The following is a 13965-nucleotide window of genomic DNA, read 5'->3' on the forward strand; positions in this document are numbered from 1 at the left end:
ATTGCAGTACTATTAGCGCTACAGACCCAGACCTTCTTCCTGACATGTTTTGTTACAGGGCGTGTCAGTCTAATTTGATTTTGTGTGTAGCAAGACTGCATGATAAAGGTTAAGAACTGAAATTATTTGAAGAACAAAAAATCTTTTTTTCCCTCATTCAGACAATCTCATTCTTATGCACTCATCCAGCCAACCCAAGGACTAGGACTACAGTATGTTGAATGCTAACAAGCTTTTTTTTCCCCTCTTGTTGAGTCAACAACTGCACTTTCAGCCTTCTGATGTGCTGTGACGTCTCCAGTGGCATCCTTTGAAACTGATAGATTATGATGATTACAATGATTAGCTTCATTATTTTTAGAAAAGGCCTTTTTGAATTTGGTGGTTCAATGGTTTGTTATAAAGTCTAATTTCTAGTTACCACTGTGAGACCTTCCCCCACTCTATCATGTGACCTGTTGAGGCCACCTGAAGTAACGTGTGAGTGGATGTTGAGGCACCTGGGAAGGGATCTCAAGACTGCATTGTTGGTGGCTGATAGCTGGTGTTGTAAGCCACCGGAAGAAGGGAGAAACAGAATGACAAAGAGAGCAACACTGTCATCCCCTATGTAGCAGGTTTACCAGAGAAACTAAGGAGAATTTCCTCTCCTTTCCCAGTGTGCTTCAGACCCAGCCACACCCTAAGACAAAAATGGGTTCATTCCGAGGAAAAAAATTCCCAAATAACGAGTGCTTGGACCTCTACAGTGGAGAAACCAGTCGCTCCACAAATGCATGGCACAGCATAGACAGGACAAAGACTCAGCTGCACATCTGCATCTAAAGGAGAAAGGACACTCTTTTGAGGAAGTCAGTGTTCACATTGGACTAAAACCATCATTCAACAGAGGTGGTGGATCCCGACACCAACTGTCAGCCACCAACAATGCAGTCTTGAGATCCCTTCCCATGTGCCTCAACCCCCACTCACACCTTACTTCAGATGACCTCAATAGGTCACATAATAGAGTAGGGCAAGTCTCACAGTAGTTTCACCCAAAAATCCTTATAACAATGACCCATGTCTTTTTTCTCACCTTGTGATGATGCACATGATTAATAGGGGACTCTCCACCTTTTGGTTTTAGAACTGAAGAATCCTCTTGGATGAGAGGTGAAATGTCTTCAAAAAATGTAAAGAAGTCCAGCTGCTTTCGTTTCCAAGCTCTTAAGATGACCATGGACAGTTTTTATGTACAATCTGTGTTTAAAAACAAAACAAAAACTGCAGGCTCTAAGGAGTGATATTAAGGTTTGAGTCTTGTTATTTTTCTCTTCACTGCAAACAGCACCACAACTTGAAACGAGATACATGCTTTCCTCCTATGTTGAGTACTCTTGGTATAGGGATTAAGTGCCGGCAACAGGAAACCAGTGCAATGATCTTGAAATCATTAATTCATCTTTTCAGATTGCACTATCCTTCCTGAACAAACGTAACATGCTTAATCAACGGGGATTTGGAAGAAGCATTTAGAAGTGTAATGAAGTGAGAGGTGTGGGGAAAGAAGAGGGAACAGAATAGTTTGTTTTCAAGGTGACTGTGTAAGGGACTGAGGTTCTGTGCGCAGAAACTTTATTACCCTCATCTTTTTGTCTTCTCTTAGTAATCCTTTTATGTACTCACTCTCTATTTACATGTAGAAAGGGATCCTTTTTGCATTTCATGAGCTGCATTGTAAAGTCTAGCTGTTTTATCTCAGTTTGAATGCTGCTTTCAAAACAACTTTGCAAAACTGCTATTTCTTCATGTTTATGTAACGTTCTCTTCTGTGTTTTTCTCTTTTTACTTATCTACTTCACTTTATTCCTTCTATGTTTCTGCTGAAAATGTGTCTTTTTGTGCATGCAGTTAGGTGTGGGCAAGTGTCAGTCCAGATTACGCCCAGATGTTCTCACCAGTCTGGCACCCACACACCAGAAAATTCAGATCTAATCTTAATAGTCATAAGGCCTTAGGATGAAGGCTGCAGTTATCCCTATCATTATCATAATTTTTATGTTAATCTTTGTACTTCCACTGCTGGAATTTAATATCATATATATGTGGTATTTATGTGTGCTCTATCCTTGAGAACATCCAATGTCTAATGTAAGCTAAATCAAAAAGTGCCCAAACTGTCGCTTTCAAAGCATTCCTTAATTCAGCTCTGAAATGTAGTGGAAAGACGTCAAAGGAAGTAAGAAACCTACAAATCAAAACAAGTTTATGATTGATTAAGCAGCATCAGAGGTTCAAGTCAATCATGTTCTCAGTTGTGAATTGCCTTGCACTGTAATGGAAGTGAAATGGATGATGCAATGAGGCGCTGTCTTCTTGCTCTTCTTTCATAAATGAGAGTAAGAGAATTGTTTAATAATACTCAACATCAGAGTGAAAACTAACATCCCTGATTGTGTCTCTTCTGATCTAACATCTTGTTTCATATAGAAAGATCAAACCATGGCTTGTTTCAGAATGTCAAAACACAGCAGGACAAATTATGATGTGAAAATCTATTTCATGTGACCTTCGGAGTGAACTTCTTGTTCCCCGTTCATCACTATAAAGTTCTCAGATTAACAGGGGGATCCAGGATCAGCAGATCCTGGTTAGATTAATTTTGTTTGCAAAGTTCTTCAGGGCCATGAGATATTCAATCAATCCTGGAGCATTACATGCTCTTGTGGTCACTGACTATGGGAAATATATCCATATCCACTGAAAAGCATGATCACCAACTATGTAATTGGAGAAATGGTAGGTGGGTGGGTGTAGAAAGGAGGTTTTCACCCCAGCAGAGCAGCAAGAGCAGCAGAAATTTCTATTAGAGCACTATGAGGAATTTACCATGGTGATTTGCACTGAAAATAGGAATGGGTGGCAAAAAGTCTCTAACCCATAAGGCATCCGGCTTGGTAGTCTGCTGGCAAGCCATAAGGGCCAATCAGAGCTTTGCAGACCTGCATCTCCATGTTGTTATAGTGTATTATCATCAAGAGGCAGTGCCAAAAACATGTGGAAAAGCTGTTAATTTATTATTAGACTGTAGTTATATTTAAGACACTTTTCTATTGTATTCATCCCAGTAAATAAAATTAGCTAAGAAGCTGAAAGGAATGAAAAGGGAGTTGTTGTCATAACCTTTGTATGTCCACTTTATTAATAATCATATTTGTTTCTTCATGTTTAGAGCAAGTACAACTGCACTAATGATCTGGAGGGAAAAGTCACATATAAAGATATAGTACTGTGAAAAAAATCTTACTCTTTTACTAGGAAAATGGGAAATAGGTTCAGCAATTTACTGAAACATATGCAAATTCACGTGGAAATCCAGTACATAAGACAAAAACAGACAGTTTTAATGTGCTTGAAAGTCAATGTTTGTTATATCTACCTTTATTCTTCAACACATCCCAAACTCTCCTAGGCAAGCTTTGTTGTCTTTTCTTTCAGTAGTCTTCAAGAATAGTGCTTCAGGCTTCTTGGAAGATATCCAAAGCTCTTCTTTGGATGTTGGCTGCTTTTTGTTCTGGTCATGATGTCATGATGATCCCTCACTGCTTCAGTAATGCTGAAGTCTGGGCTCTGGGGAGGCCAATCCATGACTGATAGTGTCCCATTGTGTGTTTTTCTATCCAGGTATGCTTTTACTGCATTGGTAGTGTGTTTGAGCTCATTGCCATGTTGAAAAATGAAGTTGTTGCCAATCAGATGCTTTCCAGTATTGCATGGTAGATCAAAATGTGATGATACTTTTTTTGTGTCCAAAATTCCATCAATTTTAGCAAAATCCCCAACACCACTTGCTGAAATGCAGCCCTGAACCATGACAGAGCCTTCACTGCGATTTAAAGATGGCTGTAGACACTCAATGTTGTACCTCTTTCCTGACCTCTGTATATATACAGTATGGACATTGATTTGGACCAAAACTTTCAAATCTGGATTCATCACCCCATAAGACCTGTTACCACTAATTTTCAGTCAAGTTCATATGTAATTCGGCATACCCTGTCTCCCATCCTTAAGAATGTCTTCTTGACAGCCACCTTTTCACTGAGACCATTTCTGATGGGGCTTCAGCAAACAGTAGATGGATCAATGGAAGGGCCAAATACATCTCTCAGGTCCTGTGTCAGGTCTCTGCTGGATTTTTAAAAAAATTTTTTATTTCTTAAGGATATGACTTTCAGATAATGTTCATCTGCTGTAGATATTCTTTTATGCCTGCCACTTTTTTTTTGTCCTGCACTTGTCCAGTGTTTTCAAATCCTGCACTGCACATCATGCCAATATATATCAGGTTTTCAGCTAATAGCACTTTGGTAATCCCTTTGTTAATGCAAAATAAAGTTTTATGCCTGTTAAACTGTTATCATTTACATTTTTTGTAGATTCGGTTAAAGAAATGTGTGTTGTAAAGATACAACTTAAAATCAGTTTTTTGTAAGCTATCTGTTATGTGTAGCCACATCTCTTGACTTAAGAGCCTTTCTATGCTTGAATAATTCACACGTCAGTGTTAGAAGGTTTAATAAACAATAAAAAATCTAATAAAAACAAGGACTGCACTGAAAAGAAAGAAAGGCCTTTCAAAGAAAAACTTTGAAAGGCTTTCAGAAAGCGTGGATTAGAAAAATAGGTGGTAACTGTGAATGCACTGAAAAAAAATTTACTCATTTAGATGGGAGGGTGGGGATGGTGGGATATCTAAATAAGTAAATTCTTTTTAGGTTAAGTAAATTCATTGGACATACATGTATCTCTTGGTGGCATAACACAAGTTTTGTATGTAATTACCTCTGCCAAGGAGGTTATTTTTTGGTGGCATTTGCGTTTTTGAGTACATGTCATTCTGTCTGTAAACACGATAGCTCGAAAAGTTTTGAATCAATTCCTATAAAACTTTGTAGGAGTCTAGAGTGGGGTCATGTAAACAATCCATTAAAATTTGCCTTACATCCACCGAGGCCTTCAAGGTCAGCTTAATGATTTATTGGTCAAAAATGGACAAAAAGGCTTATAACTTAGAAACTATGATTCTTACAAATGTGGTGTGTATTGTCAACATATAGAAAGTACCATATATTTTATAGGGCTGCAACGATTCATCGATTAACTCGATTAAATCGATTCTAAAAATTTATCGACACAAATTTACTGTGTCGATGCTTCTTTTAAACTCTGCAGCGCTCAGCTGTCTCGGTGTAAGCGGCGCTCCTCACTAGCATTAGCAGCATTAGTGCTGACGTTTTTTTGTGGGTTTATTGGGGGCTGGCAAACCAACATAGAACTGCATTACCGCCACCTACTGGACTGGAGTGTGAATCACTCACGTATACACAAGCACACATGCTAAAAAGCTCTCCGTTGCTGCGATGGATTTCATTACACAGAGTGGATCATCACTAGAGTTGCCACCTGTCTCGTAAAATACAGAACCCCGTATGTTACGGGACTCCGTGGAATACGGCTCCGTAACATGCCGTGTTCCGTACTTTACGGGACGGGTGGCAACTGTCGCTGACATGCATTTCCACGCCTCCACTGCTCTCTGTGTGTCTGTGTGTGTTGTGCTCGCTGAGAATTTCAGCTGCTATTTTTGTCTTTACTTCAGCTGTAGCTACCAGAACTGGTTTGCTAGCGAGCGCGGGCCATTAGCACTAGCGATGGTTCGGTACCGGAAGGCCCGCCCCCCCAGGACCGAGGGGCTCCTTCAAAATATTTTTTATACTTTAATCCCTTATTAGTGACTAAATATAGACCTGCAGTAGAAACGTATTTTCGAGAATGCTTGTGAATACAAAGCATTACACCATTACTCACACATGCACCATGGGTCCCGCAGCCACTAGTTTTTCAAAACACTCATAGCAGGCAGCAGTTTTAACTGCGCAAGCGCAAAGAGGTGAAGCTGTGACGGTGAGCTCAAGTAGTGAAAAAGGAAACGTTTTTCCAGCGTCCAAAACAGCAGCTTTTTCTTTTAGTAACCACCATTAAATCTGTGAAACAGCTGGAGGTCCTTCATCAAGCACCTGATCAGCAAGTGTTAAGGTGAAGAAAAGAAAACTTTGTAGCTGCTCCATTCACCGCTGTTTGTTCACACGGCGAAAAACTGCATTACGGAAGTTAAAATATGCAGATAAACTGTTAATAAAAAAAAGTATTTCTTATCCGATTACTCGATTAATCGCTGGAATAATCGATAGAATACTCGATTACTAAAATAATCGTTTTATGCAGCCCTAATATTTTATATACCATATATACACCCCCTACCCCTAACTGACCACAACCCTCGGGGTATCCTGTGGGAGGTCCTGTGGGGGTATGGGGTATCTGACCCGTTGTTGCGGGTCATTCAGTCCCTGTATAGCTGCAGTGAGAGCTTGGTCCGTATAGCTGGCAATAAGTTGGACTGGTTTTCTGTGGGTTTTGGACTTTGCCAGGGCTGCCTTTTGTCACCGATTCTGTGCGTAATTTTTATGGACAGAATTTCTAGGTGTAGCCATGTGGCGGAAGGCTTCCACCTTGGTGGCCTCAGAATCTCGTCCCTGCTCTTTGCGAATGATTCGGTCCTGTTGGCTTCATCAGGTGGTGGCCTCCGGCTCGCAGAGGAACGGTTCACAGCCGAGTGTGAAGCGGCTGGCATGAGAATCAGCACCTCTAAGTCTGAGGCCATGGTCCTCAGCACACTCTGGCTCAGGAACGAGTTGCTGCCTCAGGTGGAGGAATTTAAGTATCTCGGGGTCTTGCTCACGAGTGATGAGAGAAGGAAATGGCAGATCGACAGACAGATTGGGGCTGCACCGGTCTGTCACGGTGAAGAGGGAGCTAAGCATAAAAGCAAAGCTGTTGATTTACTGGTTGATCTATGCAAAGCTGTTGATTTACTGGTTGATCTATGTCCCTACCCTCACCTGTGGTCATGAGCTTTGGGTAGTGACCAAAAGAAAAGGATCGTGAATACAAGCGGCAATAATGAGCTTCCTCTGAAGGGTGGCTGGCCTCTCCCTTAGAGATAGGGTGAGGAGTGCAACCATTCGGGAGGGGCTCAAAGTAGAGCCGCTGCTCCTCCACATCGAAAGGAGCCAGTTGAGGTGGCTCAGGCATCTGACTAGGATGCCTCCTGGGCGCCTCTTGGGTGAGGTGTTCCTGGCATGTCCTACTTGGAGGAGGCCCCGAGGCAGACCCAGGACATGCTGGAGAGATTATGTCTCTCGGCTGAAGGTCAAAGTGATAATAATGCTAAATAGAGCTTTTTAAAACTGTTTCTTAATGCCATTGTTTGTATTGACAACATGTAGGCATATAGAGAATGATATATATATATATATATATATATATATATATATATATATATATATATATATATATATATATATATATATATAGAGAGAGAGAGAGAGAGAGAGAGATTCTAAATATGATGTTACTTTGGACTTCTGACCTGTTCTTCAAGGTCAAATAAGGTCAAACTTTCGAACTATGCTTAAAATTCTGCTGCCTTTGGTTGTATTGGCAACATTTTGGAAATGATACTGTATATGGGGATTCTAAATATCACATTATAGTTTGCATCCAAATATCATGTCACATTTGACCTCTGACCTCACTTAAAAAATAGTTATACTTTAATTATGTCAAGTATATTACAATGGGTTTCAACAGGGCAAAAAACAAAAGCCTGCCCTTTGCACTTGTTTTTACTGCACTACAAACTTGGCGTAAGGTTGTACTCTCTGAGTGCTTCTTGTTTATCTCGTTATAATTGTTTAAGGGCAGTAATAGGAATTTCTAATGCACTTTACTCTTACTGAGCACTCAAGCTGCATTCAGCCATTCACACACATATCCGTACAGTGTTTTATTCAATGCACATTAAGTTTTTATGTCACGTTCAGATGAAGATTGATGCATCATGGAGAATTTGGGGTTGAGTATCTTGCCCAGGGACAGTTTAACAATACATAGAGTATGTAATCATTTACCAAATGTGGTATTACCTCTCTGTAAGTAATCAGTCAGTGTACACTGAAGTATTAAGACAATATGTTCTTCTTGTTAGCATACTAGTTTGTCCCACAAGAATGGTGCAGCCTTGATTGGGCAATGCAATTTCAGCCCATCACTTAATCTTGTTTACAATGAATAAACCATCTCCTCAGCAGATTTGACTTTATGGATATATTGCATTGCTGTAATAGCTGGGATCACAACAAATCATCAACAATTTAATTCAGCTAAAACCTCAGGCCAGGTACCTGGAACAGACCCCATATCTGTGGTACCTCGGATGTTATTTTGGAGTTTAGTACAATCTGCTAAGATGTTAGCATGCAGTATGTACACATTATGTGTCCCTGCATATATTTATGTTTTCCATAAGTGAAGGCTGATAATTGATTTATGAATTACAATGCTTAATTTGTTAACAGATTTTGCAGTAGCATTTGGCTTCCATTGCTATTGAGAGTTTAAGCAAAGGTGAGAAAAAGGCATTAGTATTGATTGGTCTTCTAAGAAGTCAGAGCCACTTAAACTACTGTCGTCTTTGTTTAATTCAATTTTGTAGCTTTCAGCAGTATATGCTCTTTACTGTGACCTCTAATAAGTGATGTCATCAGCCATCACAGCTACTGGTGGGAAGGCACTCCTCTGGGACAGCCCTTTCTCATCATTTGTAGTTAGAAAGGAATGTCCTCTCTCTAGGCCTTGATTACGCAGCATCCTTTGTATTTAGAGAACCGGCCAAGCCCATGAGCAATACAGCCTCCCTCTGTTTATGTGTGTTTTTGTGTGTATCATCTTAACAACCATTATTATGTAAATTCACCACATGAATATCTTTGTCATCTTAGCATGTAAACATGTACTGACCTGCATATCCACTCATGCACTTGTGCATTTGTGCCAATATATGCCTCCCCGCCTGCCCCTCCACAAATCTACACACATACACATGCACACGCAAACGTCAGCTCAGATCAGAACCACACTGGCAAATTGTGTGCTTTAGTGGGCAGCTTTTGTGTTTAGAAAGAACACTGTAAACCCGGATAAGTTGAATCTATTTAAAAAAAAAAACAAGGTAACTCGCTGCCTTAAATTTTTTGAAGTAATGAAGCATTAGCTGAATAAGTGCTGTGGACTATGTTCCATGTACTTGAGGCCCTTTTGGAATGGAATGAAAGATTTAAGTTGAATGTACTAATAACAGAGTTTCAGTAACTGAAGATACTTAGTTTAAGCAATCATTCACCACCCATTTATTTAACTCAGCTTGTTAAGTAAGCACTGCTTCATTACCAATTGAACTAAATTGTATGTTCTAATTGACCGAACTTATCTTTTATAGTTCTTAAAACTCAAAATGTGTCTTTTAATCAATAGAGCTGGGTAAATTAAATATATACAAAAATTTTTATTAAACATATCTTTATTATTATCAGGCTGTCCTAAAAGCTTACTGAAAAAGCCTTCAGCTGATCCAAAATGCTGCAGCTAGAGTACTGACAGGGACTAGAAAGAGAGAGCATATTTCTCCCATATTGGCTTCTCTTCATTGGCTCTCTGTTAAATCTAGAATAGAATTTAAAATTCTTCTCCTCACATACAAGGTCTTGAATAATCAGGCACCATCTTATCTCAAAGACCTCATAGTACCATATCACCCCAACAGAGCACTTCGCTCTCAGACTGCTGGCTTACTTGTGGTTCCTCGGATACTTAAGAGTAGAATGGGAGGCAGAGCCTTCAGCTTTCAGGCGCCTCTTCTGTGGAACCAGCTTCCAGCTTGGATTCGGGAGACAGACACCCTCTCTATTTTTAAGATTAGGCTTAAAACTTTCCTTTATGATAAAGCTTATAGTTAGGGCTGGATCAGGTGACCCTGAACCATCCCTTAGTTATGCTGCTATAGGCCTAGTCTGCTGGGGGGGTTCACATAATGCACTGTTTCTCATTCACCTTATTTACTTTGTTTATACTCCACTCTGCATTTAATCATTAATTGATATTAATCTCTGGCTCTCTTCCACAGCATGTCTTTCTCTCCCCTCAGCCCAACCGGTCGCGGCAGATGACTGCCCCTCCCTGAGCCTGGTTCTGCTGGAGGTTTCTTCCTGTTAAAAGGGAGTTTTTCCTTCCCACTGTCGCCAAGTGCTTGCTCATAGGGGGTCATTTTGACTGTTGGGTTTTCTCTGTATTATTGTAGGGTCTTTACCCACAATACAAAGCGCCTTGAGGCGACAGTTTGTTGTGATTTGGCGCTATATAAATAAAATTGAATTGAAATTGAATTGAATTGAATTGAATTGAATTGAATTGAATTGAATTGAATTGAATTGAATCCAGAGAGAGACAGACAACATTCATACTCACATTCACACCTACACTCAAAAAAAGGAATTTAGGTTGTCATTACATTAAAAAAATAGTAACATGTTCTTTTAACAAAATAATTTCATGGATGTTGGGAGTGGAAGTGATGAGTAACTTGGACAGTGTATCTTTTGCTGTAGAGAAGTTGCTGGGTCTTGTCTATGTGCTAAGAGAGGCAAGAGAGTTTATTCCTTGTTTAGTAGTCAGCAAGCATCTGCACTGCCCATGTAAAAGTAAATGCATTACATTTTTGGAAATACATTTTTGGAAATACAATTCTATTGTATTTTTTCTAATTTGTTGTGTATTCTTTCCACCCTTTCAACCAGTACTGTTAAAACACTTAATTTATTAACACTAAAAAACTATTCTTTAAGGTAACGTAATTCAATCATGGAAAGTATTTCCACAAGATTAAATTGCTTTCTTTCAGCATAAAGCAAATTTGTTAGGCTAACTTAATTTCCATGAATTGGATCAACTTAATTAAGTAGTGTAGTTATACCACTGTAAAATAAGTTGAATTCAACTAAATTTGAATTCATCTGAAACAAGTAAATTCATTTAGTTGGTCCAAAACATTACAAATTAGTTGGGCTGGCTCTATTAAATTAAATTGGGCCCAACTATAGTAAATAGGTTGAATCAACCTTAATAAATTAAGTTGAACCAACACAGGTGCTTTAAATTGGAGCAACAGAATTACATAATGCTGAAATAAAGTAAAGTAATCATGTGGAAATCTTTTCCATGATTTTTTTATGTTAATCCAAAGAGTTATTTTTTTGAGTGTATGGGCAATTTAGAGTGACTAATTAACCTAACCCCGGTAAGAGAGGCCCGGGCCAAGGTGGAATCAAACCCAGAGCTTCTAGATGTTATTCTAGCAGCAGTGCTAACCACCACGCCACCGTGCTGCCCAACATATCTTTTTTTTCACCCACAAAAGTAACAATAATAGTTTGTCTGTTTAAATTTGGTAAATAAACAAACATGATAAAACTCCGCCCTGCTGAACACTATTACATTAACATTTACAAATAACATTTTTCCATGGAACAATAAAAAACTGTACAAATAGAGAACCAGAGGGTGAAAAAAAAACCAATACAAAAAGACCAAATATCTACTCTTCCCTCCACCTCCACTCAATCCCCCTCCATCTTAGGAATCGTGAACTCAACATCAACAAATGACTAAATAATGAAATAATTTAAATGTGTCATTAATTTATTACAACTGGAAATAAATTCATAAATAATTTTATATATATATATATATATATATATATATATATATATATATATATATATATATATATATATATATATATATATACATGTATGTATGTATACACACACACACACACACACACACACGCGGTTTTTGTCATAGTACCGGCAAGAATTTAAAACTACATTCACCCCTGGTGTTAAATTACCATTTTGTCACTGAATTCTGGTCATTCAACCAAGGCTTCAAATGTGGGTCAGACAGCTTGTGTGCGTCTTTGTTGTCTACCATCTCTGCTCTGTCTCACAATGTTCAGAGTTCATCAATCCAGTCTGTTAAAACTGGTATAAACCAGATTGGGTGCAAAACCCTATGATAATAAGTTCTTTGAATTCAAACACATAATTACAATAAGAGAGACCATTAAAAAAGTACAATCTACTCAGAATTGATAATTAATGTAGCAAAATGACAGCTGTTTAAGTAATATAACCTCAGTTTATTTCAGTAGAAGCTGTTGATTGGACAATTACAATAAAAAAGGACATGGAACAGCTCAGCTTACTCAGAATTAACAAGTAATGTTCACATACTAGGCAATTTTAAATAATATGAACTCAATATTTTTAAGTCGAATCAAAATCTGGGTTTACAGTGAAAGCAAATCCCCTGCTGTAACCCTCACAAACTAAGAACAGTTATGATAATAAATATATAAATAAAATAAATAAATATATAATACATAAATAAATAAAAATGTCTTGTAAGACGAGGTGTACAGTGGGAATAATCTGAACTAAGAAATCACAAATTATTGTTATGTTACAGCAGCTCTGGTAGCCAGTTTGCAGCAGATCTGCATGTGATCCGTCATGATACAATGAAGGATTGCAACCCATTCATGCAAGCCGTCACTTTTCTAGATGACATTTTACTACACGCACAGCCAGAGGGGACAAATATAATAAACAGATTATACACAATTGCATTGTGCATTTACCACAGCGTCAACACGTCTGGGGTTGAATTCATTGTTTTGCTGTGAGCAGCCAAGCGTAGCAGAACTTCAGTGCAGACAAGTATATGTTTTGCCTGTACTGTTGTTGTGACAAAGACAATAACTGCATCATGAGCAGTTTTATATGCAGTTCACAAGGTTCAGTGGTCAGTACTGTTTTTAAAGATGAGATGCTCACTGTTGCTGAACGAGCATTCACGAACATGACTTTCAGTTTGCAAAGCTGAGTCACCAAATAGGAGTATTTAATCTCTTAGTGCCACAGAGGAACTCTGAATGAACTTGGAATCCAGAAATTCTTAAGCTGGCCATGGTCCAAAAACAGATAAAAACAAAATAACTGTTCCATGAGCAGTATGGTGTGCAGTTCTCAAACACTCAAAAAAACTCTGTCAAAATAAAATGTATTTAACATGTCATGCTTGAAGCTAATATAAATGCGAAAGGGTGAGGAAAATGTGTTGTTCTCTTATATGTGATCCACTAATCTTGCAAATATACCGTTAGAGAGCCTCTGGCATAGCATTTTAATGTTAACTTTAAGATCAAGTGGTATTTGAGCCTCTGGGTTCAAAGAAGTGCAATTTTGATTGAATTCTGCGAGCAAAGCACACAGGTTTGTACAGCTAAAAAAATTTTAAAAAAAGAAGTCTCGTTCATTGTATGAGAAGTTGCTTCTGCCTCTAATGATGTATAATAGTAATGAATGTCTCTATGTGATGGAATTGGTTGATCTACAAATCTTGGTGTCATCTGGTGATTTTATTTACCATCGAGTTAAAAAAAAATGCTTTTGTCTAAAATTATATTCATATTATTATTTCCGTATCTTACATTTGGATAAATCTGTATTAGTAAAATTAGTTGTATAATTGCATAACTATTGCTTCTTCTTCTTCTTCAGTGCTGATTGAACTGAATAGTGGCCAAGGACAATTTCATAGCACTGAACCAAGGAACAAAACAGTGTCCTTACCAGTGAGAATTCATTTAAAGAGCAAAGTATGTTTTTGAATGTAACTGACTTGCGTGATTCCATTCATGTCAGGCCAATTAAAATGAAAAGATGAAGAGAGACCTTCGGCTAAAACAGCCTGCAGAGGAACTCGATCAAAATATAGAACATAGAAAATTTTGGTTTGATTATCTATTCATGGTGCCAGTTAATATATTGTAGCTGTGTGAGCATTCTTTCTCTTGGAATTTAAGACAACTGTGACACTAAAAACACATCTAGAGCTGCTCTCAGTTGCTACAATAATGTGTGTTGTGTGTGTTTGTGTTCAAGTGTCGTGTCAGACAGT

The sequence above is a fragment of the Archocentrus centrarchus genome, chromosome 3 (assembly GCF_007364275.1).
Source record: "Archocentrus centrarchus isolate MPI-CPG fArcCen1 chromosome 3, fArcCen1, whole genome shotgun sequence".
NCBI classification, from domain to species: Eukaryota; Metazoa; Chordata; class Actinopteri; order Cichliformes; family Cichlidae; genus Archocentrus; species Archocentrus centrarchus.